The sequence below is a fragment of the Bubalus kerabau genome, chromosome 15 (genome assembly GCF_029407905.1).
Source record: "Bubalus kerabau isolate K-KA32 ecotype Philippines breed swamp buffalo chromosome 15, PCC_UOA_SB_1v2, whole genome shotgun sequence".
Lineage (NCBI taxonomy): Eukaryota > Metazoa > Chordata > Mammalia > Artiodactyla > Bovidae > Bubalus > Bubalus kerabau.
This window is the reverse complement of record NC_073638.1, coordinates 37,641,203-37,667,265: the sequence shown is the minus strand read 5'-3', so window position 1 is coordinate 37,667,265 and position 26,063 is coordinate 37,641,203. Positions and strand designations below refer to the sequence as shown.

Here is a 26,063-nt window from a genome sequence, read left to right as displayed (position 1 = left end):
AACAGTGCAAGAATTTCTTTGGTATAATTGTTTTACAATTTGTGGATCGTCTTCTTGGTAGCTCTATAGTGGGGCTAATGGCGACCTCCTCCAAGAGGGCTTATGCTACATGCTGTGCGACCCAAGTCTGCTGCAGCCAGAGCCCCTGTCCCCGTGGCAGGTCACTGCTGACCTGTGCCTCCTCAGGAGACACTCAACACTCAAAGACAGGTCTGGCTCAGTCTCTGTGGGGTCTCTGGGTCCTGGTGCACACAAGGTTTTGTTTAAGCCCTCTGAGCATCTCTGGCAGGTATGGGGTTTGATTCTAAATGTGATTTTGCCCCTCCTACTCTCTTGTTGGGGCTTCTCCTTTGCCCTTGGACATGGGGTATCTTTTTTGGTGGGATCCAACATTCTCCTGTTGATGGTTGTTCAGTAGCGAGTTGCAATTTTGGAGTTCTTTATTTTTTGACACTCTGTATTAAGGCTATCAACCTTTTATCTGTGATGTAAGTTACAAACTTTCCCCTAGCTTTCTACTTTTTAAAAAATCTTGTGTTCATGATTTTTTTCCCTCATATAAAAGTTTTGTTTATACAATATCAGATATCTCAGTCTTTTCTCATTTTTTCTCTGAATTTTTAGTCATACTAATGAAAGATTTTTCTCCTTGGAGCTATAGAGGAAGTCACTTCAACTTTCCTCTAATATTAATATTTATATGGTGTAATTTCTATTTAGACATTTGATCCATTTGGAGCTTCTGGCATGAGAAATGAATCCAACTTTATCTTTTTGTATTAAGCTATCCAGTTACCTCAATACCACATTAAAAAAAAAAAATCTTTTCTCTACTTATTGAATTACTGCTTTTGTCAAACAAATTACCATATTCTATTGGATCTATTTTTGTATTTTGTATTTTCTGTTAATATTATTAGGCTGACTATCTGTGCACCAATACTATACTTACTATGTTCAGTTCAGTTCAGTTGCTCAGTCCTGTCCAACTCTTTGTGACCCCATGGACTGCAGCATGCCAGGTTTCCCTGTCCTTCACCAACTTTTGGGGCTTGCTCAAATCCATTGAGTCTGTGATGCCGTCCAACCATCTCATTCTCAGTCGTCCCCTTCTCTTCCTGCCATCAATCTTTCCCAGCATCAGGGTCTTTTCCAAAGAATCAGTTCTTTGCATCAAGTAGCCAAAGTATCAGAGTTTCAGCTTCAGCATCAGTCCTTCAAATGAATGTTCAGGACTGATTTCTTTTGGGATTGACTGGTTTGATCTCGTAGTTCAAGGGACTCTCAAGAGTCATCTCCAGCACCGCAGTTCAAAACCATCAATTCTTCGGCACTCAGCTTTTCCTTTATGGTCCAACTCTCACATCCATGTGTGACTACTGGAAAAATCATAGCTTTGACTAGATGGACCTTTGTTGGCAAAGTAATGTCTCTGCTTTTTAGTATGCTGTCTAGGTTTGTCAAAGCTTTTCTTCCAAGGAGCAAGTGTCTTTTAATTTCACAGCTGCAGTCACCATCTGTAGTGATTTTGGAGCCCAAGAAAATAAAGTCTGTCACCGTTTCCATTGTTTCCCCATGTATTTGCCACAAAGCCATGCGGCTGCTATGATCTTAGTTTTCTGAATGTTTAGTTTTAAGCTAACCTTTTCACTCTCCTCTTTTACTTTCATCAAGAAGCTCTCCAGTTCTTCTTCACTTTCTGCCATAAGGGTAGTGTCATCTACGTATCTGAGGTTATTGATGTTTCCCCTGGCAATATTGATTCCAGCTTGTGCTTCAGCCAGCCTGGCATTTTGCATGATGTACTGTGCAGAGAAGTTAAATAAGCAGGGTGACAATATACAGCTTTGACGTACTCCTTTCCCCATTTGGAACCAGTCTGTTGTTCCATGTCTAGTTCTAACTGTTGCTTCTTGACCTGCATACAGATTTCTCAGGAGGCAGGTCAGGCGGTCTGGTATTCCCATCTCTTGAAGAGTTTTCCACAGTTTGTTGTGATCCACACAGTCAAAGGCTTTGGCATAGTCAATAAAGCAGAAGTAGATGTTTTTCTGGAACTCCTTTGCGTTTTCAGTGATCCAATGGATGTTGGCAATTTGATCTCTGGTTCCTCTGCCTTTTCTAAATCCAGCTTGAACATCTGGAAGTTCATGCTTTGTTGAAACCTGGCTTGGAGAAATTTGAGCATTACTTTGCTAGCGTGTAAGATGACTGCAATTGTGTGGTAGTTTGAACTTACTATTTTAGAGGCTTTTAAATGTATTTTTATATCTGATAGGGCCAGCCCCCACTTACTATTCTTTTATTGGGTTTTCTGGTTTCTGGTATTTCTTGATTCTACCAAATTAGCTTTATAGTAAACTTGTCTAGCTTGTAAATCATATGCTGATATTTTAATTGGAAATTTATAAATTAATTTAGGGAAAACTGCCATAGATTTTTAAAAATTAATTAATTTATTTAAATTGGGCACTAATTACTTTGCAATATTGTAGTAGTTTTTGCAATACATTGACATGAATCAGCCATGTGTGTACATGTGTTTTCCATCCTGAACCCCCCTCCCACCTCCCTCCCCATCCCATCCCTCGGGGTCATCCTAGTGCACCAGCCCTGAGCACCCTGTCTCATGCATCAAACCTGGACTGGCGATCTATTTCACATATGATAATATACATGTTTCAATGCTATTTTCTCAAATCATCCCACCCTCACCTTCTTTCACAGAGTCAAAAGTCTGTTCTTTACATCTGTGTCTGTTTTTCTGTCTTGCATATAGGGTCATTGTTACCATCTGTCTAAATTCCATATATATGCCTTAATATACTGTATTAGTGTTTTTCTTTCTGACTTACTTCAGTCTGTATAATAGGCTCCAGTTTCATCCAACTCATTAGAACTGATTCAAATGCATTCTTTTTAATAACTGAGTAATATTCCATTGTGTATATGTACCACAGCTTTCTTATCCATTTGTCTGCCAATGGACATCTAGGTTGCTTCCATGTCTTGGCTATTGTAAACAGCGCTGCAATGACCATGGGGGTACATGTGTCTCTCTGCTGGGTGTGTATGCCCAGCAGTGGGATTGCTGGGTTGTATGGCAGTTCTATTTCCAGCTTTTTAAGGAATCCCCACACTGTTCTCCATAGTGGCTGTACTAGTTTGCATTCCCACCAACAGTGTAAGAGGGTTCCCTTTTCTCCACACCCTCTCCAGCATTTATTGTTTGTAGACTTTTGGATAGCAGCCATTCTGACCAGCGTGAGATGGTACCTCATTGTGGTTTTGATTTGCGTTTCTCTGATAACGAGTGATGTTGAGCGTCTTTTCATGTGTTTGTTAGCCATCTGTATGTCTTCCTTGGAGAAATGTCTGTTTAGTTCTTTGGCCCATTTTTTCATTGGGTTGTTTTTTTTTCTGGAATTGAGCTACAGGAGCTGCTTGTAAATATTTTTGAGATTAATTCTTTGTCAGTTGTTTCGTTTGCTATTATTTTTTCCCATTTTGAAGGCTATCTTTTCACCTTGCTTATAGTTTCCTTCATTGTGCAAAAGCTTTTAAGTTTAATTAGGTCCCATTTGTTTATTTTTGCTTTTATTTCCATTACTCTGGGAGGTGGGTCATAGAGGATCCTGCTGTGATTTATGTCAGAGAGTGTTTTGCCTATGTTTTCCTCTAGGAGTTTTAGAGTTTCTGGTCTTACATTTAGATCTTTAATCCATTTTGAGTTTATTTTTGTGTATGGTGTTAGAAAGTGTTCTAGTTTCATTCTTTTACAAGTGGTTGACCAGTTTTCCCAGCACCACTTGTTAAAGAGATTGTCTTTTCTCCATTGTATATTCTTGCCTCCTTTGTCAAAGATAATGTGTCCATAGGTGTGTGGATTTATCTCTGGGCTTTCTATTTTGTTCCATTGATCTATATTTCTGTCTTTGTGCCAGGACCATACTGTTTTGATGACTATAGCTTTGTAGTATAGTCTGAAGTCAGACAGGTTGGGAAAACTGCCATAGATTTAATGTGAGGTTTTTCAACTCAAGAAGGAAGAAAAGTTTCCATTTATTTGAAATTCTTTGGTTACTTACTAGGCTGTGGTTATTTCTTTTTCTTATTTTTCTCTTTTTTTCTTTTCTGTATCTCTTCTTCCTCCCTATTTTATTTGGATTTTTCTCATCCATTATGTCTCTTAACTACATTTTGTTTAAACTACTATAGAGATTATTTGTTTTCTACACTGACTTTGCCATTAATTTGTGATTATATTAAAGCATAGTCCTTTTGCTGTTCTGGGTTTCCAGATACTTAATTTTGTAATCTGCAAACAGAGGTAGGTTTATGTCTTTCTTTAAAATTCTTAATCCTCTAGTTTCTTCATTTTGTATAATTGAATTGGATATGACTTCTAATATGATTTATTAAATTCACACTTTTCTTTGAATTGATATAGATACTTCATGCTATAATTTGACTCAGATAACTGCAATGGCTATATCCCATTGATTCTGAAATGTTGTTTTCACTAATGTTCTTTAAAAATTTTTTCTGATTGTTTTTGTGTTTGTATTTTAATCCAAGGGTGTGATAGCATAATTTTAAATTTTCTAACTGAAAGAGGCTTTAGAATTCTTTGTTATTGAATATCTATTTTTAATGCATTTCTCTTTTTCTTTGAATGCTAATTATTCTACTATAATGTGCCTTGATATCAGTCATTTTGGGTTGATTTTCCAGAATATGCATTGTATCTTTTGAGTATGTAATTTTGAGTTAACTTTTATTTCAGAAGATTTTCTTCAATGGTTGTTTTTGTAGTATTTGTTCTTTTCAATTGCTTTGGTTTTCTTCTTTGGAGATTTACACACACACACACACACATACACACACACACACAGTTTGCTAATGTTCTGTGTTACTTGCTCTTAAATCTGTTTTTTTTTTTTTTTTTTTTTCCTGGCTGTGACATGCACCTTAGTTCCCCAGCCAGGGAATTGAACCTGACCCTCAGCAGTGAAAGTGCAGAGTCCTAACCACTGGATGGCCAGGGAATTCCCTTAAGTCCTTTTTAAATAAAAATTTCCCTCCTTTCCATTTATTCACCAATGTATTATTTTTAGTTTAACCTTCATTTCTAAAGATATATATTTTAAAATTTCTAATACATTCCTTGTTTTTGTAAGTTCCATTTTCAAATCTTTTTCTTTTCTTTTCTCTAATAATACTATTTCTGAGTTATTTTGATTCTAATTTAAGTTATTATTTTAAACCTCTATTATCTTCTCAATTTCTTTAAGCTTATTTGTTTCAAATAGTAGATATAGTTTTTCTTTATTTTGTAGGCATGTCGCTCTGGCATGTTTTCACTGCTTGAAAGAATGTTATTCTGTTCATAATTTTCCAATAAGTAGGTTTGACTACTTTTCTTCCTTATTGCTTATATTTTAGCGAGTTGAGTTTGCCTATACTAGTGTAGGTTTTCTAGCTTCAGGATTCCGGAGCTCCCTCTTCTGTCATTTATTTGAATTGTTAAAAAAAAATACAGTGCTTTGTGAGGTGGGCTGTCTCTTCCCCTTTCCTTTCCAGTTCATGCTCAGTATGAGGGCTCTGTCCTCCAAGTGAGACTTGAGCCTGGCACTGAGGTCACCCCAGCACTCTCTGATTTAACGAGGTCCCCTTGCACTCACCTGCAACTATAGTCTACAAAGTGCCTCCCAGTTTGGACTGATGTTCTCTGGGAGATGTATCTGCAGTGCTTAAAAAGACAAAGAATTTCTGGTAATATCCAAGTCATATGTAATCAATAAGGAAAAGAAAACTACCCATAATGTGCAAGGTTAAAAACAGGCCATCTATAGAGGAGAAAACCTGAGTGTCAAATAAACATATGAAAAGGTGCTTCATCTCACTGGTAACTGGAAATGTTAATTAAAATACAGAAATAGCGTTTTATCTGATTCGGCACTAAAGACACTACAATAAGTTAATATAATGATTACCAAGAAAAAAAAAAGAGTAAGATATTGGTTTTCTGTTGAATAGCCATCACCTTGTAAGTACTGTATTCTGAAAAAAGGAAGCCAGGAAGAAAAAAGTCATATACTCTAGGAGGCTTATCCATTTTCATTTCCAACAAAAACATCAAAAATAGATTTTCATCTTATTTGGCATAAAAGATATTATAATAACCTAATATGATAATTGCTAAAGAATGAATCAGAATCTTGGCTTCTATTAAAGAACAGGTATTACCTTGTATATGTTAAAAAAGGAAGCCAGAGAAAAACCTGATGACAAGAGAGAAAGACATCAAAATTTAAAAAAAAATGTTAAAGAAAAAAACAAAACAGAAAACCCATGAAGAGTGCCCTAAGGTTGTTTTCCAAAAGAGGTCTGAAGGCTTATTACATCAGATTTATCTGATGTGATACATCATATTCCCAGGCCCTACTTTCTTGCAATTGAATCTGAGTCTCCTTCAATCAGGTCTGAGTACTGAGTACTAAGCTGCTCAGGTGACTTTGATGCACAACCAGTTTTGGGAACTGGTTTTGGTCTTCACAAAAGATCTTTCCTTCATTTCATTGGGCAAGATCAGCTTCCTACAAGAAGCTTTCTGTGGTTTCTTTTATTCACTGGCAAGATTTATGTGGTTCCTTCTATCTACTAACTTCTTATCTTAATATGACATTTAATCAGTGTGTGTTACATTATAGAACCATGAAATTGAACTAGGAGAAGAATGGAGAATAAGCGACACAATATTTTAGTTCTTCTCACATTGTCTCTTTGTATCCTGTTTTATTCTATTAGTTCAAACAAGTCTTTTAGACAGAATGACAACCATGACTAAAGATTTTCCTACCAATAAGCCTAATGTAACAAAACTTTTGACCCAATGCTTTAGAGAGTTTAATTAGCAGTAAGAACCTTGGGTTAGTACAATGATCTAGATTTATTCCTAGCTGTACCACTTCTATGATTTTAGAAAAGGTGCTTTACCTTTTCACACATAGATTTCCTTATCAGTCAAGTGATAATATATAATAATGATTACTACTATGGCTAGGTACTATGCTAAGTAGAGGGGAATGGAAAAGCAAAATAGCTTCTTATCAATTAAAGAAAAATTGATTTACCAGAGTTTTTAGTCATAGTTGGGACTATCATAAATATTACATATCTATAAGGGAAACAATCTGATGGTTCTGGTAAAATAGTTTTTCCTAATCAAAAGAAAAGGAAAAACAGTAAAACTTAGATGTCCTTGTTCCAAAAGTAAACGTATAATATTTTGAACTATTTGTTTATCTAGAGTTGAAGAAGGTGTTTTTGACTGTGGCTGTAATAATATTTCCCAATCCACTTGCTTTTTAAAAAACCTTACCATATTTCCATCAAATGTCATCTTAAGCCCTGGAAGACCTTTTGTGACTAGTTTAATGAATATAGTACAGCAGGTGGGACACTCTGAGACTTCTGAGACCAGGTTGTAAAAAGCAACAGCTTTCACCTAGCTCCATCCTTATGGAGGGGAAACGAGTATTCCCATTCCTCAGGCCAAGCTGACCTCCAGACTGAAAACCAGCTCCAACCAATTGAGTGAGTCATCTTAACTGGGTCTCATCCCTTAGCCAAGCCATGCCCGCCTGATGCTGTGTGGAGCAGACATAAGCCTTCCTAGCCCAGCCCTGAACAAGTCACAGATTTCTGAACTAAATAAATAAGTGTTTTTGTTTTAAGCCATAAAGTTTTGGAGTAGTTTGTTATGTAGCAATAGATTAATAGAAAATTGCCTAATTCAATAGAATATATCAACATCACATCACCCTTTCTTAATCTGTGAGTTGTTAGAATGGAACATTTGGGCATCTGATTCAACTGAAGAATGTTTTTCAAAACAGTGTTAGGATTCCTGCTTGGAATTTATAAAATGAATGTATTTGCTTACGTTGAAAAAAATATATATATTGAAAGGTGTTCATCACAGTGCTATTTCTAATAGCAAGAAGAAAGAAAGGCAACAATGTAAATGTTCATTAGTAGGTAAAGTAAATTATGGCTCATCTGTATATGTAATGCTGCTGCTGCTGCTGCTGCTAAGTTGCTTCAGTCGTGTCTGACTCTGTGCGACCCCAGAGATGGCAGCCCACCAGGCTCCCCCGTCCCTGGGATTCTCCAGGCAAGAACACTGGAGTGGGTTGCCATTTCCTTCTCCAATGCATGAAAGTGAAAAGTGAAAGTGAAGTCGCTCAGTCATGCCCAACTCTTAGCGACCCCATGGACTGCAGCCTACCAGGCTCCTCCATCCATGGGATTTTCCAAGCAAGAGTACTGGAGTGGGGTGCCATTGCCTTCTCTATATGTAATGCTATTCAGACACTAAAAGGAAGATGAAGATCTAAATGTATTGACTTAATTTAAAATGAAAATGAAAATTACAAAATTGGGTATAGGATGATCCTATTTGTGTTAAAATACATAATAGATACTTCACATATAGAGTTTTATGAGGAGAAACATTTCTGGAAGGAGAAATTAAGAAGAAACTGTTCCCCCATCCTGAACCCCCTTCCCACCTCCCTCCCCACCTAATCCCTCTGGGTTGTCCTAGAGCACTGGCTTGGAGTGCCCAGCTTCATGCATTGAAACTGCACTATTCATCTATTTTACATATGTTAATATACATGTTTCAATGCTATTTTCTCGAATAATCCCATCCTCACCGTCTCCCACGGAGACCAAAAGTCTATTCTTTACATACTGTAATTATTCTCCAATTAAAATAAATTAATTAAAAAAGAAGAAACTGTTAACTGGCAAATTCTGGGATATGGGGTTATGAAATTGAATTGGGAAACAAGGACTTCTGTTTCCTTTTCCACATTCTCTTTTAAATCTTTTTTAAAGATCCATATACTTTTAAATCTTTTAGTTTGAGTTTGGGATTTATAACAAAAGTACTTTCAAATTCATAAAAACAAAAATGTTTCCCTAACAGTATCAGAATTACTTTTCAAGTTTTCTCTTTAAAACAGTTTCTTTCCCAAGGGGCATGTGTAGGTGTTCGAAGCACATTTGTTCTCCCTCAGTGATCATACCAGTGCATGACAGCTGTCACTCATGGAGCCACTGACTCAGACTTTAATGCATTAAGAGTAGGCAGTCATGTCTTTCATCTGAAATAGTTAAAATTCTTTAAGAAAAAGTAAGCAATTTGACCAAGGTCAGTTCTGCCAGAAGACTCTGAAGAACTGTAAACACAGGAATGAAACAGCTTTAGCTTTTAACTTTCCTACAATAATACTAAGTGTTCTCAAAGCCATTATGATTACTCACCTCATTTTTCAGCTTGCTTCAAAAATAAAATACATTAGCATAGAAACTGGGAGAACTACATATATTAATTAGAGGGAGCAGTGTTAGTTTTAACCCCACAGCCATTTACTTTACTGACATTACACGATTCTCATAAAAGTTACTGATGTATTGCTCACACTATAATAAAAATAATTTGATTATCTAAACACACATCAGCTCGGGGTTAGGTTAGGTGGCCAGCGTGCAGGTAGGTGGTAGGAAAGTCAACAACAGAGAATGAAATTTGTCTCATTTTCTGTGACTCAGATGAAAATAACAAAGATAATTAGGAATTCAATGTTATCAAGCCAACATTGCAGTATAGATTTGATATTTTCATGTTATTACACAGCGTTTCATGATAGGAAAGTTTTGATTTGAAAACGTGACTAATCATTCAGAAAAACTTTAATAAAAATAAAGCATATTAATGATATTCCAAATACTAATCAATAGAATAGAAAGAAAGCCATAGTCCTCAATGAGCTTATATTAAATCCTAAGAGATTGAATTTTCAGTGCACCCAAACCTCTTGCTTCATCTTCTAAGCTCCCAGAGAATGCATTCATTTGGTCAAGAAATCTGTGTTGAAGTCGTCTGTGCCACACATATTGCATGGTGTTAAGGACAGAGAGGTTAAAGATATCATTCTTCCCTCTGAGCTTTGGCTCATGTCATCAGTGTAGATCATATCACAGAATGTTATGGTTCACTGTGATTATGTCTTAAGGAAGAACTCAGGTCCTAGTCATATTTGTTCACTGTGTTTGGCTCAGTAATCAAGTTTAATTGCTGCAAAAAGCTTTAATGGTTAATCCTCCCCCTAAAACATAGGGATAAAAAGAGAAAAACGAGAGTAGATGAGAAACAACATTGCTGGACTAGAGAAGGTATTCAAATTTTCTGATTGCCTGTCATGTGACAAATACCATTCCAGAAATTTGTATATGTTCCCTTGTTTATTTCTCACTCCAATTCTGTAAAGCAGAAAAAAACAAACCTTACTAAGCCTTACAGAGGTTAATACTTTATTCCCTTCTTACCTATATTCCCCACTGCAGGCAGGTGACTGGGTCTGATCACTCATTGGCTTAGCAGCCTTCCATGACTCTCCACTGCACTTGGAATAATGTCCCAAACTCTCAACTGACTTTGAAGGAGCTAAGGGAACTGGTGTTTCCCCAAATCTCCAGCCTCATTTCTTGCCTCTCTTTCTCCTACTCTTTTCTCTCTTGGTAAAATGCATTTATTTCAGCTGCTTAAACACACACCATGCCCTTTTCCAGCCTGGCCTTCCCACAGGCTGCTCTCAAATCCAGAATGCTTTTCCTTCCTCTCTTCTCAATAAATATTGAATGAGTGAATGAATTAATGAATGAAGGGATATTTAAGCAAGCATAGAATCCTGTTCAGTGGAAAGATTGAGAGTAGATAAAGGCATTATGGAATTAATCACAAAACTATGATGATACATGAGTTCTTTGAGGTTTAAGCTGATCACAAGATGGAGCACGTCCAGCACCCAGATCTTGGTTTCTTCTCTTCAGCAGTTCCTGCTCTTCCTTCAAGCCTCAGTGTTAGTGCCACACTCTGTAGAATGCTTTAAAAACACCAAACTGGTTAACTCCCTCACTGTATGCTCTGTAACACTGCACACTTCCCTTCTGTGGTGCTCATCACAGCAGACTGAGGTCACTTGAAAGCAGAGCCGTGACTTTTATGTTTGCTTCTCTATTCTCAGCCCACAGCATTGTAAACAACACGTAGCGGTTTCTCTGTCTATATTAGTTGATTTGAATTAACACAGAATTGCTCTAGGACACATAGTTGATTAGCATTTCTCATTAGTTTTGCTGTTTTATTCTTTTGGTCATTAGTTTATTTTACATGAAATTGGAGATTTTATATATTCCCTACCCACTCTTTCAAACTGAGTATAACTACTGAGAGAGTTGAGCTACTTTCAGATATAAAATGATATTATCCAATTAATAATAGAATTAAAAAAATAACTCTCCCAACTTTTAAAGTGTCCCTCTGGGCACCTGCTCTGGACAGCACATTTTCCTGTTTTGTTTTGTTTTTTTTAACCTCACCCTCCACGTTTTTCCCTTTGCCCAACTAATTCCTATCTATCTTTTTCATCTCAGCAGGGTATTGCTTTAGACCATGTGTACATACACTATCAAGATGACAGCTGCGTTCCCAGTATCAAATACAAGAGTACCTGACATGGTAGGAGCTTGATACTGAATAATGAATGAGTGAGTGGGTGAGTGAATAAATGAAGATGTGTTGGAAAGATTCGAGGTAGGATCTTATTCAATGGAAAGATCAGGAATAAAGAGATGAGGAAATAAATCACAAAGTTATGATAATAGCTGTGATCTTTAAATTTAAGCTGATCATAGATCTTGGTTTCTATATAACATTCTCCAATAAAAGGAAGCAGGAAATTTTTGGAGGAAATACAAGATGAGTTTGGAATATTATGTAGTACCAGAAAATAATGAAGTGTTGAGTGGCTGTAAATGCAGACTGAACTTAGTGACTCTCATCTAACAGACAAAATATGGAAAGGGAAAAATAGTAACTATAGCAACAGGAGAAACCTGACAGATGCTCCCTTTACCTAGTGATCAAGATTAATATCACCAGGAATATATGTTGACATTAAAGACTCCTGACATGATGCAAAGAGAAATACATCTCTCTTTGGGGATATTGTTCTATGAGACCTGTAAACTCTACCTAATCATGAGAAAATATCAGATAACTTAAATTGGGGGGCAGTGAAGGAAATATCGGGACCAGTGTATTTAAATGTGTCAAGGTGATGAAAGAAATAGGGAAATTGAGAAGCAGTTAAAGAATCAAAAGAGAATGAGACATGACAGCTAAGTGCAACATGGTATCCTGGAATAGAAGAATATTAGTGGAAAAACCAATGAAATCTGGATAAATTCTATAATTTAGTTAATTTCACTGTTCTGATATTAATTTCTTGATTCTGATATATGGGCCATGGTTATGTTAACACCAAGAAAAGCTGAATAAGAGTATAAGGCCAGACAGTCCTTGAAGGTGTTGGTCCTACGTCTACTGATTGCCTGGGCTGCCTTGGTTCTCTTCTGTGTGTTCTCTCCACCCAGACAACAGGGGTATGTTCTCATACTGGGATATGTTCTCTATACTATCTACCTTTGTATCTCATCTGAAAATCCAAATTATTTCAAAATAAAGAGTTGAAAAAAAATTCCACACAAGGCTTGACTGCAGCATCCATCTACATGGAGTGAGGTGAGGGGAGCAGGGAAAATTGCCTGATTTGGAGTACATAAGATCTTGGCTTTCTAGCAGTACATCTAGTCTGATTCAGACTAGTGTGACCCTGTTCTCTGGCCACAGATTTTAGTGACAGGATGGTCATGCAGGCAGAATTGGGTAAGAGAGCATGAGAATTCATTCTCTCCAAAATTTAGTGTCTCCAAACCACAACAGTTTATTAGTTCTTGAGTCTGTGGGTCAGGATTTGGGCAGGGCTCAGGTGGGATGGTGCACTCTCTTCCATGTGGTGTTGGTCAGGCTCATTCATACATTTACGGTCACTTGGCAAGTCAGCTCGGGGTCAGACAGTCCTGGAAGGTGTCGGTCCTACGTCTGCTGGTTGTCTGGGCTGCCTCGGTTCTCTTCTGTGTGTTCTCTCCATCCAGGCAGCTGGGGTATGTTCTCATGCACAGAGCACCTCCTGAGTGTGAGAACAGAGGCTCAAGGCCCTTGATATCCAAACTTGAGACCTGTGCGACATAATTTCTGTCACATTATATTAGTCAAAGCAAGTCCCCACCTCTTAATGGGAAGATCTGTAAGAATTTGTAATATGTAATATGGCAAAACCAATACAATATTGTAAAGTAATTAGCCTCCAATTAAAATAAATAAATTTAAATAAAAAAATTGTAATAATTTAGAATCATCAAACCCACCCTTACAGCTGGGGGAGGGGGAATCACTTTCACCCAAATCACAGAGCTCCTGAACAGAATGGACGTTAGGGAAAAAACTGGCCAGAGGCTGCAGATGAGGCTAAAAGCTAGATTGAAATTAATTGTGAGAGGCTCTGGATGCCTTGCTAAGTGGGCTTTCTCTTTTAGCTGGCGGTTTTTACCTTGTTTCTGTGACAACATGATTCTGATGCATTCTCATTAGGAAACCTGACTTAAAAGTGAGTCACCATGGCTGTTTTTCTCAACCTGAAGGTTAAGCATGAATCATGTTTCCTAGGGAGGCTGTATGCACCTTCCTCTTGGGAAATGGGGCTGCCTTGGTTGTAGCACAGTTCCAGGCACTGGGAAGCCATTGACATCTTGTTCCCAAGTGCAAGAGAGAGTTCTGCTCTGAAATTCAGTCTTAAGATGCTGCTGTAACAGCTCTGAGTTATATTCGCCACTTTTCTTCATTTCCCCCACTGTGCATATACTGCTAGTTTGGAATTTTCCTGTTTCCAGAAGTACACAATTCCCAGAAGCAACGGTTTGCTTCCTGTTGCCCAAATCCTTGGGGCCCTGTCTACTCCTAGGTGCTCACACACAATTCTCATTTGCTAATGGCTTTTTTTTTTTTTTTTTTTTTTTTTGCTTGCTTGCTTTCTGGTCACAACCAGGACAGCCCCAGTCCGTCCAATGTCTTTGCACATCAACCAGGGGAATGGCCACTGCTCAATTCTCTTTCTTCCCAGAAATTGCCTTCTTGCAACCGATGTGGTCTCCAGTGGCCCAGTGAACATGCACTTGAGCATACTGATGAGAGGATCTTGTCAGTGCAGTTTCCATGGTATCTGTCCTGCCATGTGCGCGTATTCATCTCTGCCGCTGGGTTGAACACAACTTGCGTTAGAAATGTGGGATTCACCTTGTTTGTGTTGAAAATAAATATTTCTTGAATGAGCATGTGAATAATGGATAAATAAACAAGATAACTGCTGTGTAGCATCCCTCTTGAAAAGTTAGGGACATGGAAAATGTCCTTTGGTGGATGACTCCTCAGAGTCCTGTTTCCCAGGCAGGCACTTGTGCTAGGTGGAATCAGGCACCTTGATCTTACATTCTCTCTTACACTGGAAAAAATGATTTTATCGTTTCATAGTGGGCAACTAGAAGGATACCTACAGAGCAGAGCTTCTCAGGTGAAGCATCAGGAAAAGAAGGAAAGGTCACCTGTCTGATTTAGTGACAAATAGAAATAGTGACAAATAGACAACTAGAACCTTGAGTTCCTAAGCCAATTAACTTTTTTACTTACCACTCTTATTTCTCTTACCAGTCATGTGGTCTCAATCATGTCTGTTTCCTCACCTGCAAAATAGATATCATCACTTAATCTACTTATTTCCTATTATTGACTTGAGGACTGGAATTCATAAAAATGCTGTGCAATCCATTTAGTGGGGAGAGAAGAAACAGCAGAGATATGTCTTTAGGTGAGGAACTTTAGAAGATATTGTCTAAATGATGGTGATGAGATAGAAGTATGTGAAATATAGATTTTCAATGCTTTCTATACTGTACCCTCTTCCCCAAGAACCTACAATAAAATTTGTTCAGAATGTTGTGAAATCCCTGGTCAGGCTCCATCTCTCCCTAGATGGGGTTAAATCGAGTCTCATTTGTCCTCTAGGGAGCTGATGGCCCATGAATCTTCTGCTACTCTTGCCTTTGTCTTTAGTAGTCACCTCGACCGGAGCTCATACATCCCTCGTTCACTGTCAGTAATGTTGTTGGATTAATGATTGCATGGAGTCTTGGCTTCTTATAGTCTTAGTCATATGAGGCAATACTTCCCAGCTCTCTTGTTTTCTTTTCCAGAAAGAACCTTCCTCAAACTCCTAAAATAATGACCAGACCCCTGAAAACTACAGTATCAACCAATAAGCACTCTTAAACAAACATGTTCCACCGTCAGTCACACTTTCTGTTCAGCCTTAATAATTCTAAAGGGAAATCCAACTCAGCCCAAGTGACTAAGTCATTCCCTTGTAGAGCCTGTATTAGTTCTTCCCTCCCTCCACCTTCCTTCTTCCCTTTCTGTCTTCTTTCTTTCCTTCCTTCCTTCCTCCTATATTGGAGCAGACTTTAGAAATGAATTTATTACAGTTTGGAGCCCTGCCCTAAGCAGGGCTTATCTGTAAATGATAACTGATATGCTCTGTGTGATGAGTTAAAAGACTAGAATCTTTGCAACATGGCTTGGAAGTTACTCTGTAAAGTTATGTATTGCTTTGCTTACTTAACTTCCATGCCCAGAACACCTTGAAGATAGTCCCAGAGAAGATGCTAATGGGTTTGTGTGTGAGCTCACTTACCAGGATAGGAACAAGTGGTATTGCCTTGAGCTCAACTTCCCTCTTCTGATCTGCCTGTGTCTATAAGGAGAAGAATCAGACAGGAGAAAAAATAAATTGGAGATTGTTAGAGGTAGGAGCAAAGCAGTCCACTGGAGAATATCATCAACAGCCACAGAGGCCTGGTCAGTATACAGTTGGTGGCAGACTGGTTTGGGATCAAGAGCCATCATGGGCATGGACTCCTCAGGCCAGATAGGACTAGTGAGAAAAAAAGCAAGCTACTTCTAGGCTGAGACTAGCAATTAGGTCAGGACTGGATCCCAAGGCAGCCATGAGGTTAAGCTTGCACAGGAGCCCAGTGACCCTGGCTATGACAGTCAGAAGTCAGAGCTCATGGAGGTTCATGGTACATCCTTTGCACACCAGCCTGGGCTACAGATTTTATTCCACCCTACAGGGCAGCACTTGTCCCAGCAGAGGGGTGTCTCAGTCTGGCCCAGGATGGCTAGACCTCCAGTGTAGTGGAGGTCCCTACACTCTGGGACCTCATCCTCCCCAAGACAGTGCATGGGCAGCAGAGGAGCATCACTGACTTGCAGTTCATGTCAAGACAACATTAGGAAGAGCTCTCGAACCCCTGGATACCTCCCGAAATGGCTACAGGGGAATTGGTAGTATTTTGGCTTCACAGGTTGGATGGAGGGCTGTCCTATAGACTTAACTGGGATTGCATGCGAGGCTGCCATCTTTGCTGCAAGTGCCTAAGGTCTCCATGTTGTGTCTAGAGTTTTGGTAATACTAGTGTCTTCTCTCTTCTGCGTATTCTCTCTCCCAAAAATTGCAGCATCTTTTATTATGGAGCAGGTACTATTAGAACTGGAAATCCTGTGATTTCAGACAGGGGAGTGGTGGCAAGTCTGGAGCATCAAGACAGAGAAGAATCTAGCTGAATATAGCTGAGGAGACAGGCTTTGGGTGTCTGTTCACTTGCCCAAGTACAGGCTAGTGTTAGGAAAATGTCCTTCTGTGGCTTGTCTTTTGCCACTAGTGGGCTGTGTGATCCTATGCAAGTCACTCTTGCTCCCTGGACCTCTGTCTTCTCACTTGTTAAAGGGGGCATTGAAAGTAGACCAGCTCAAGAGTTATTGTGGCCTAAATACTCAGAAGATATCTCTCTCTGCTCCCTGCCTAGTCTGTGCCCTGCTTCTGGCTCCCCACGTAGTCCTGTTCCTTCCTTCACCTACCTCACATTCTCTCTCTTTTTTTTTTTTTTTGCTCTATAATATTTATAGTTATCTTTGTTCTTATTTTTATTAACATGAATGATTTTTACTATAGCAGATACACTGTAAATTTGAAAAAAAAATCCAGAAAAGTACAAAGGAAAAAGTAAAAATCATCTGAAATTCCATCAGCTAGAGAGAATAATTACTACCTTAGCAAACATTTTTTCATTCTCTTTTTACACATACATACACACACATAATTTTAAATAAATGGATTCACATACACATGGAGATATTTAACAACTTCTTTTTCTCAGTAATATGTCCTGGACTTTTATACCCTTGTATAAATGAATATAGATATGCATTTTTTGTTGTTGTTTAGTTGCTAAGTTGTGTCCAACTCCTTGTAACCCCATGGACTGTAGCGCGCCAGGCTCTTCTGTCCATGGGATTTTCCAAGCAAGAATACTGGAGTGGGTTGCCGTTTCCTCCTCCAAGGCACTTCCAATTCTTGAGTATGGCTTCCATTTGGTGTTTTTCTTGCTGTGACACAGATATAACTCATCTTTCCTGGATGTCAGTCTCTTGTTCTCTCTCTCTGTCCATTAACTATCTGTACTTAGCTATTAACCAAAGTGTTCCTTTTGATTTGCATAGCTCTTTATAATTTGTAGAGCCCCTTCATAGGGCTTCTCTCATTAGTCCTCACAAAGAACCTGGCCTGCAGGAACCCCAAATAGCATCAGTCTCCTGGGTCACTGAACTTTGGGCTATCTTTTCTAGTACAAGGCTTCCTCCTTCTTTTCCTAATGTCTATTTGAGTTGAACTATTGCATGGGCCAAAAAGTTAGATTGTTTGTTTGGGTTTTTCTGTAAGATGGTATGGAAAACTCAAACAAACTTTTGGGCCAATCCAACCCAACCCAATAATTTCAAATGAAAACTTACTTCCACAGAGATATTTAGAAATTACAACGCCTTTTCCCTCCATAGTATTAGTGTTAGTTGCTCAGTCGTGTCTGACTCTTTGTGACCCCGTGGACTGTAGACTGTCAGGTTCCTCTGTCCATGGAATTCTCCAGGTGAGAATACTGGAGTAGGTTGCCATTCCCTTCTCCAGAGGATCTTCCCAACCCAGGGGTTGAGCTGGGGTCTCCTGCATTGCAGGTGGATTCTTTACCATCTGAGCCACCAGAGCAGACCACCGTAGGAGCTTATTAAATTTTTACCTTCAATATTAAAGCTATAAATGAGTTTATGTCTTGCTGGCTTGGGGCTGTACCAACACAGAAATCAGACTTTGTTGATGTGACCCTCTCCTCGGTCATAGGGGGAATGTCTACACTGACCCAGCTCGAGGGTTGTGAGGCTTGAGGAACAAAGTTTCTAAACTTATTGATCAAGGTTGGAGAAGGCCATCCTTCTTTATCAGAGAAGACTTCCATTATTTTTCCTGAATGGGGTAAAAAGTTTGTTTTGAGGCCAGGCCCTGAACATTATCTCAATATGGAAGAAGGTTGGGGGGGGGAGTATTTTCTGGGTAGCAGGAGCAACCAGAGGACATGTTTTCCTCAGGTGACAGAGGGAAGGCATGTGGCCTGTCCCCTAGTGTCTCTTACCCTTCACTGGTGCTACTTACCATTAGAGCCTTGTTCCTTTGCCTTGTTCCTTTGTGTTTCTGGTCATGCCAGCACCATCCTAGTGCTGCAAGTACAGAGTAAAATAAAGCATGGTTCCTGACCTCATAAAACTTTGCCTTGTTTTGGAATTCCATAGTACTTATTGGCTGTGGGTTAAATAATTTAAAAATATAAATGTCACCAGGATTCTGACTCAGGAACTGGGTGGATACTCTGAAATACATGAGCTGCTTTCAGGATTTCTGCTGTGTGACAGGATATGCACCAACTGCTTCCCAAAGCCAATCACTCTAGAGTCTGGATCTATCCTCTCCTACCCTTATTTTTCATTCTTGCCTTATTTTCCCCTTTACATGGAATCATGCCAGTCAGCACACAACCGTGCCTGCTACCCACATTGGTAAACCCTCCTTGACTTCTCACTTTACTCCTTCTACTTCATAGAAAACTTGCCTTCAGTTGCTTTTCCCACTTCCTCCCTTTTCATTCTCAATCCACTCTATCAGGCCAGGGAAATAGCACTTAAAAAGGTCACTCATGGTCTCCTTGTTGCCAAATCTGGGGGTTAAATTTCTGGTCTCTTCTTACTTGGTATATCTAGCATTTTTTGACCTAGCTGATCTTTCTCCTTTTATTTGAGCTCCTTGTCTTCTAATGACTCCATTTTTATCACATTTTCCTCCCACCTCACTTGCCAGTTTTTCTTAATTTCCTATCCTGGTTTCTCTTTCTTTTCTACACCTCTAAACTGTAAAGAGTCCTAGGGCTCTACCCAAGCCCCATACCCCACTTGCCCCCTCCCCTTCCTCTCTTTCTCTCCATGAGCCTCTTTGCTGCCAGGGCTTTAAATATGCTGATATTATGGTAATGTAGTTACCCAGTTGAGCTGCAGACTTGTATATTAAGTTAAATTGCTCATTTCACACCTCCACTTATTACTCCACACGACAAAAAGAGAAATTTTGATTTTTAATTCTGTGGGTAAATAGCTAGCAAAACTCGTTTTCGTTCTGCATAAGAACCTGACGTTCAAAGTGTAGCTCTGTTCTAATGACTTGCAAAGGATAAAAACATCAACTATGTTGCTAAGCAACATCTCATAGTAAAAATGACCCTTGTTTGGTAACCTAAACCTGGAGTGGGAGGAAGTATAAATGAATTGTAAATACCTGATGGGAATGCATGCTCTAAGGCTTCCCCCATGTGTAGTGATTCTTGTAATTGCCATGAGCCTTCCAGGGAAACTAGAAGCTATGTCCTTAGAGTGGTTACAGAGATACTGGCTCCTTTAGGCAAAGAGGCTATTGAGCTAAGTAAGCCCCTGCACCTGACTGATATAGATCTGGAATTCTTGCATCTGGGCTGTTACCTGGCAAGAAGGTAGTTTTTGGGCAATTGAATGGGCTGCTGTTGGACTTTTTGAGGACCATAAGAGGAGAGGAACTTTGTGACGTGCACTGCTGAGCAACTAGGAATTCTATCCTGAATGTTTCTCAAAGGGCTTCCCTGGTGGCTCAGAGGGTAAAGAATCCGCCTGCCATGTGGGATACCTGGGTTCAGTCCCTAGGTTGGGAAGATCCCCTGGGGGAGGGCATGGCAACCCATTCTACTATTCTTGCCTGGAGAATCCCCATGGACAGAGAAGTCTGGTGGGTTGCAGAGAGTTGGACATGACTGAGCGATTAAGCACAGCACATGCTTAAAAAGACCTGTGCCAGGTGTGACTGATGGTAGTCTTGTGAGTTTCAATTTTTAGGAGAACCTCAGAAGACCTCACATCATACCTATTTCAACTCAGTACTGCACATTTCAATAAATTGCACAAATATTCATTCAGATAGATGCTCAAGCCAAACATCTAGGAATTTGATTCCATCTTTTTTGATTACTCTCTTTTCTTAGTCCTAAGCTTTGCAAGTCATCAACAAATTGCTTTACTTCTAAAATATATCCCATATCCTTTTATTTCTAGCCATCTCTATTATTATCTTAAACCATCAATATCTTTCCTATGGATTACAGCAATAGCCTGCTTCTATCCTTGGACCTATCAACCCATTCTCCACACTGCAACCAGGGTGGTCTTTTCAAAACATCAATTACATTGTGTTCCTTTCCTACTGAAGCCCCACTCCCCTGACCCCCATCCCATGGCTTTCCACTGCACATAGATAAACTATAAATTCTATTGAGATCTACAGACCCCACATGGTGGGATCCCTGCCTATGTTTTTAAGTTCAACTCCTGCCATTCCCCACCGTGTTCACCATGCTCTAGACACACTGGCTTGCTCTCTGGTCTGGGACACACTGAGTCCATCATCTCATGTGCAATTTCTGTCTCTTCCACCTGATTGCATGAGCCATATATTTTCCTTTGTAATCTATCTTTTCTTGTGGTTTTGTCACAAATAACTCAAATGGCCATGGGTAAAGCAGTGACTGGTCAGTATGGAATTAGAAACAAGAAGTATGGAGTTGTGAGTAAAATGGAAGGAGAGTTATAGAACAGATGATAAGAAGGGGGTGTGCAGTCAAAACAAATTTTTGCCATGGAGGAGAGATTGAACACATGTATGTCTCTCAGGGAGGAGACAAAAATGGAAATCTAAGATGTGGAGGAAAGTGGGATAACTAAAATAAATTCCCTAAGCCCCTCTTAAATGTAAAAGTCCTTTAAAGAGAGAAAATATCAACTCCTTAGGATTCTGGTTTCTACTTAGTTTTTTTTTTTTTTTCTGACCACTTTGTGCCTTCTGTGGTGTACTACAAATATCTCCTTTCCACCTGTGTGTCAACTGTGAGCTCACTGGCAGAGGGGAGAGATCTAATTATGGTTGTATGCCAGTGCTAAATACAAAATAAAGCCTCCATAATTAATGAACAAATTTATCTGTTGTCTTTTTTTTTTTAACAACAAAGCAGTTACACAATATAGTTTTTAATATTTTTTCTATGAAAGAAGGAGACCACAAAGGCAAAAATGCTCAGAGCCCCCCCAAATCAAAAAGCAGTCTTGACCTTAAGAGCTTTAGCCTTTCTCTGTTTATAATTTTTTTCATGGTCATCACCATCATAATGTTAGCTCACAGCATGCAGCATCAGTGAAAACAATGTGCCTGCTGTAGAAATGCAACTCTGAGACAAGGAATCCACCCTCCCTTTTAATGAGTGTGCTGTGTGTGTGTGCTCAGTCGCTCAGTTGTGTTCAACTTTGCCACTCTCTGGACTATAGCCCCACCAGGCTCCTCTGTCCATGGTATGTATTCCCTTTGCAATTTCTCTCTCTTCCAAGTGGCTTGAACAGCCCTACGTCTTCCTGTGCACTCTTTCTTTTCTTGTGGTTTTAATGGTCACAACCAACTTGAATAGTGGGCTAAGCAGTGACTAGTCAGTTCGGAATTAGAAACAGGAATTATGGAATGATGAGTAAAAAGGAAGGAGAGTTACAGAACATGTGATAAGAGGGGATTATGGAGTCAAAACTTAATTTTTGCCATGGAAAAGAGACTTGAGAATTTTTGTGTCTCTGAGACAGGAGCCATAAAGAGGGAAATATGTAATGTGGAAGAAAGTGGAATAAGTAAAGAAGCAAATTCCCTGAGCCCCCTTTAAAGTAAAATCCCTTTTGAAGAGATCAAATATGTGACTCCTAAGAATTCTGGTTCTCATCATGCTTCATTTTTCCCTATCACTTTGGGAACTTCTGTACTGTATTATAAATATCTCCTTATCCATTCTATATGCAAACTGTGAGTTCAGTGAACAGAGAGGAGAGGTCTTACTATTGTATCTGAGTACTCTACACAAAATAAAGGCTGCATAATTAATGAATATTGCCTTTCTTTCTAAATGACATATGGTATCTTGAAGACGCATGAATCCACTCAGTAAATTAGTAAGAAAGAGCTATGAAAAAGAGAGGGAACCAAGCGGGTAAAGGGGTATGTTGATGCCCTTGATGTAGACTTGGTAAAGTTCTTTTTTTAAAAAGAAACTTTACCAACTTTATGTTTTGAAGAGAAGGAGCAGGAGCAAACATAATCTATTTTTCTCTCCTTTATGGTCATGACCTACATTATGATATATTTTGCAAAGCATCAAAACATCTATATAATTGAATATTTTATTTTATGAAACAGCATTTCGAACAACAGTGTTCTTGCTGTCTCTCATATTCACCATAATTATTATTGTGAGAGCTGCAAAATACTCTGTCTAGTTAATGTACTACAATTTACTTCACTGTTTTCACTGTTCCTATTGTTGAACATTTAGGTATTTTCATTTTCTGCTGTTTTGGAGAAGGCTACAATGAAGAGCCTCATACATACGGATTTGCCCTCCTTTTGAATTATCTCCTCAGTTTAAATTACAGTGAATCATATCACAAGGTCAAAGGTATGAACACTTTTATGATTCTCAGTACATACACTGTGTTCCTGCTTTATATTTGCTGGACAAAGGTACTTATCAGTTTCACTGTAAACAATGGTGCTATTATTATATCTTCTTTGCCAAGTTAATTGATATAAAAACATACTTCATTGTTTAATTTGAAGTTTGCTATAGCCTGAATATTTCCCCCTGTTTGTCTACTATCTACATTTTGTTGTTTATGTCATTTTCTATTAGGGGGGCACTTATATATTAGAATAAACTTTTATATATTATACATAATAATTCATTTTTCTAACATTTAAGACAAATATTTTTCCTTTTGTTTTCATTTCACTGATTAGTTTGTTCTTGTACTGAAGTTATATATTGATCTTTTCCTTTACGAATTCTTTCAAAGATCAGTCGCTATTATCTAAATGACATAAAGGTTCTCAATTCTATTTTGTGCAATTTATGACATTAAATTATTTAATAAATTTGCAATATTTAAATATAAAATTTGGTTATAACTTGATGTTTCCCCAAACTGGTAACACAGTGACAACATAGATTCTATAACAGAGAGATTTAAGGAGAAATCTCATTAAAAGTGAGTCTTCCCAGGTGGCTCAATAGTAAAGAATCTGCCTGCCAATGCAGGAGATGCAGGAGACTTGGGTTTGATCCCTGGTTAGAGAAGATCCCCATGGCAACCCACTCCAGTACTCTTGCCTGGAAAACCCCATGGATGGAGAAGCCTGGTAGTCTGCAGTCCATGGGGCCATTAAGAGTCGGGCTTGAATGAGCGACTTCACTTTCACTTTTCACTTTCATGCATTGGAGAAGGAAATGGCAACCCACTCCAGTGTTCTTGCCTGGAGAATCCCAGGGACAGAGGAGCCTAATGGGCTGCCATCTCTGGGGTTGCACAGAGTCGGACATGACTGAAACGACTTAGCAGCAGTAGAGAAGATCCCCTAGAGGAGGAAATGGTAAACCACTGTAATATTCTTGCCTGGAGAGTACCATGGACAGAGGAGCCTGGTGGGCTGCAGTCCTTAGGGTCACAAAGAGTCAAACATGACTGAGCGACTGAGCACACACACACACAGCATACTCATTAAAAGGGAGGGTGGATTCCTTGTCTTGGATTTGCATTTCTACAGCAGACACATTGTTTTCACTGGTACTGACTACAAAAGAGATAATAAACAGACAAAGGCTAAAGCTCTCCAGGTCAAGACTACTTTCTGATTTTTGGGGGCTCTGAGCGTCTTTGCCTTTGTGGTCTCTTTCGTTCAGAGAAAAAATATTAAAAAGTATATTGTGTAACTGCTTTGTTGTAAAGATGAATATAACTTAGGCTGGATTCATTTTTATATGATTATTAATATTATTGATTTTCATTTTTTATTATTTTCAATGTTAAACTTATCTTTGTAGACCACTAAACTATGCCTATTACATTTAATAAATGAGTCAACCGTGTCCCAAAGCCACCCCTTACTAACTGATTAACTATATCAATCATCTATCTATTTATCTATCATATCTATCTAACCATCTGCCTAAATAATTGGATCTACTTCTTGCCTTTTCATTCAGTTTCTGAGATACACATTTCCATCCATATCAGAATCACATTATTTCAACAATCATTATTTTTTAATTTTTTAAAATGTATTTTATTGACATATAGTTGGTTACAATGTTGTGTTATTTTCTACTGTACAGAAAAGTGATTCAGATATGTATGTGTGTATATATATATATATTTTTTCTCTTTCATATTCTTTTCCTTCACAGTTTATCACAGGATATTAAAAATAGTTCCTGTGCTATATAGCAGAACAGCTATTGTTTTAAAAATATGTTCTAATATTGTTAGAGGTGATTTATACCCCAGAATTCTTTTTAAACCTCTTGGCCACTTATTTTCAAGGTGGTCAAGAACATTAGCACCTCTCTGTTTATTATAGTAAAAATCCCTGTTGAAGTTGCATTGTATTGGTAAGTTACTTCAAAGAAACATGACACCAGTTTTATGTTCCATTCCAGCACCAGGATACTTTGACCATGCTGCAGAGAGAGTTTAAGAGGAATGGAGACAGAGGCAGGAAACAGGGTACAGAAAGACTTGGTACTCTGGTAGGGTGATCTGGCAACTAGGAGTGCTTAGTGAAGCTAGAACACAAGCTGCCTGACTCAGCACTGTCCCAAAAGTGGGTCATAATCTAACACTGTAGGATACCTACTAGTTTATTCTTCAGTTTAGGGAAAGGGAGTGCCTTTGGGCAGAAACTGTAAACATGTTTCAGTCAAACCCACCTTCTTCTAATCCTTCTTCTAATTTGGTGTTCTAGAGTAGCTATAACTTAGTAGCCCCAAGTATCATAATACTTATGAGTGAGTTTAAGCAAGAAAGTTTGTTTTTCATGCAGGTACCCTTGACACAATAAACAGTGATAGAATAGGGAAAAGAGATCACAGGGTGTAGACTGACCAGTGTGGAGCCATTTTGGATCATCACTCATGATCAGCTCACTCCTTTGCAGTTTTCTTATAAGAGAAATAGTTTATGTATCCTTATAATTTTCTAATATGAGGGACAGTCATTTTAGGATAGAGCAAAATTCAAAGGCCTTCCTCACCAATTCCAAGTCTTTAGTGATGAAAATTAACCAGAACTGTACATCGAGCTCACAGGTAGTATCTGCTGTGAATAGATATAACTTCAATATAAGGGCCATTAGACTAAATTGAGTAAGTTTAATCTAGAGAGAATTTGGATGTGTATCATGTTTTGTAAATCACATACAGAGACTATACTTGAGAATCTATTCCCCTTTGTGAATCATGAAAAGGATCTAGACTGGGAAGATTTCTGTGGCTCCAAAAAAAAAGATGAAAGACAAATGATCTGAAACTTCAGACTTTCACAATTTCAATTTCAGTTCCAATGTTATGAGGCCCATTGGAGCACCTTGTTGGAAAATCTAAAATCTACCTGTGGGTCCATGCCTGCCCCTTCTTTAAACCCGATAGTGTACAGTCAGTGTGGTACTTAGAGATGCCTTCCCCTTCCAAGTAAATCAAATAGTGACCTATATACT

General features: G+C 38.6%; 1 long non-coding RNA gene across 1 annotated transcript; it reads left to right on the top strand.

Annotated features, from left to right (window-relative positions):
* Positions 1-11,517: 11,517 nt before the first annotated feature.
* Positions 11,518-22,970, top strand: LOC129628911 (uncharacterized). Its single transcript, XR_008702981.1, has 2 exons — positions 11,518-11,630; positions 22,849-22,970. It is a non-coding gene; the product is annotated as an uncharacterized LOC129628911 (long non-coding RNA).
* Positions 22,971-26,063: the final 3,093 nt, after the last annotated feature.